Raw genomic sequence first — 2,354 nt, 5'->3', positions numbered from 1 at the left:
CCCAGCGCGCGCCCGGATGCCCCGCCCTGCCACCGCCCCCGCGCGCGCCCGCCGCCCCCACCCCGCCCCGCCCCGCCCCGCGCGGGGCTCTCGGGCGGAGGGTCTGCGGCGACGGCCGCTGCCACCCTCGCCAACCCCGAGGTCCCGGAGAGGAGGTGCCGCGGCCGACGCCAGGCCGCCATGTTGTTTACAGACTGTCGCCCGAGAGGGCGAGGAGAGGGTCCCCGCGCCCGGGCCGTACTGTAGGGTCTGAACTCGGGGGATCAAGGCGAGGGCTGCCAAGGGTCGGGAGGAGATGGAGAGTGCCCGGGTGGCGCCTGGAGGGCGGGGCGGGCGCCCTGGCTTGGGGCGCCTGGACCCGCCGGATCCGGGCTGGGGGCCTTTCCCTCCCCAGGGCCCACAAAGCCGTCTGCCGCGGGGCTGCTGCTTGTCCCTGCCGTCCCTGCTCCCCCCAGGACAGCGGTGGCGAGCCCGCGCATCCTCGGGAGACAGCCCTGCCTTTCTTAGTGGACCGACCCTTTCTAGATCCCTAGTAGCCCCCCCCCCCCCACAAAGAAAAAGCCTGGGGGTGAGGGGCAGTGAGACGTCGTGGCCCCCCCCTTCCCACCGCAGGGCCGGACGGCCAGGCCACACTTTCCATTCCTGTTCCTCTTGTCCCCCCTTTCTCTGCCAAATCCGCCTCTCCCTTCCCGTCCCCACGCGCCTACATCTCTCTCTCTCTCTCTGCATCCCTTTGCTGCCTCCTATTCCTTCCTTGTTCCTTTCCTTTTATAAATTACAGATGGACAGACCCAAATTCTGCTGCATAATCCGTAATGGGTAAGAACTTTAAAACTGAGGCGGAAAGCTTTTAATCGTGATATTAAAACAACCCCAACCCCCACGCCACCTAGACAATTTCCTTTCCTTTCTTATCGCCCCCTCTTTTTCCTTTCTCAGTCTCCTGGAGCTGCGGAGACACCTGCTGATCTAAGAGAAGGGAGAGTCAGAATGCGCTGTATGACCTTAATATTAAAAATAGGGAGTTTCTCGACATCCAAGTCTTCAGATTTTTAAGTTGTGGCTTTGTTGTTTTACTCGAGGTTGAGTGAATTTTCAGATCGAGATCCAAATATGAGAACCAAAAATATGAAACAAACCCAGATGATGTTTGGGTTATCTATTGCTTTACCTAATTAACAGTTATTAGCATAAGTAAGTACTAGTTACAGTGCATTGCGAGATGAGGCTGCCTGTTTTTCAAACCCGGAATTTGTAACAAGCGGATCTGAAGCAATGTAATGAATATAATAATTGGTATTCAAGATTACCTTCTAAATTATAAATTCTGACTTTCGTTTATAGAAAGTCTTTCTGGTTTTAATATAGTTGCTCTCATCACCTATTTAAATGTTAATTAGCAAAAGGTATGGAGTAAGTGCCATATAGTCAGCAAAAAGTATTTCAGTGATAATTAGCCTTGGAGGGAAATGATGTATACACAGGTTACTCTGAAGCATTCTCCTCCTTTCTATTTTTCTTGAATTCTTTTTCAGGATTTTCTTTCCTTCTTAAACCTCTGAAATACTTATCCTACGGAGAGGAACATACAAGTATTTCCTAACTTTAGCAGGTCAGCATGCTGATCTTTTGATAAAGCAACAACTCAGATGTTATTCCAAAAACGGAAGCTTTTATTTTAACTACAAGATATTCTATGCTGCTAAGGTAGGTGGATAGAACAAATACTAGGGGGAAAAAGTATCCTCTTTCCTATTGTTTTCAGCTAGAATTAGTAATTTGCAATAAAAATGCTTGGATGAGAAACCACTTGAGTTACATGCCTTATGCTTTCTCTTTTCGTGTGAGAGACAAAATAAAACAGTGTCTGTACATGCAGTCACATTCAATAGAACAAAATGCTTAAATATTGGCAAAACAAGGCAAGTCAGAAATTTTAATTTCTGCTACTGCACCACAATGGATAATCTATTTCTAAACAAGCCCACTGATTAATTCACCTGTGAAGTACATACCAAAAATGATAAGTTATTCGTTGATATTTTCGCTTACTTCCTATTAAATATATTACTCTGGATGTCCCATCCCTCCGTCTTGCGCATGCACTCTAGGATGGGGGTTGGAGGGTGGGAAGGGGGCTACCGGAAAGCTGCACAGTGATGGCTCGAGGGGAACTCATGGGCTTGAGAGAGTGCCACCGACATGCTTCTAGGGGCCCAGGTAGGAGAGAGGTGGTTGTAGAGCAGGACATACAGAGAGCTCTGACTATTCTATACAAGGGGGCAGAGAAGATGCTTTTTGGCTATGCCAAGTGTCATGGAGAAGTGCAACAGTGATGGCATCCAAGTATACAC

This window comes from Equus quagga, chromosome 2, assembly GCF_021613505.1.
Source record: "Equus quagga isolate Etosha38 chromosome 2, UCLA_HA_Equagga_1.0, whole genome shotgun sequence".
NCBI lineage: Eukaryota > Metazoa > Chordata > Mammalia > Perissodactyla > Equidae > Equus > Equus quagga.
Note: the sequence above shows the minus strand (reverse complement) of the source record.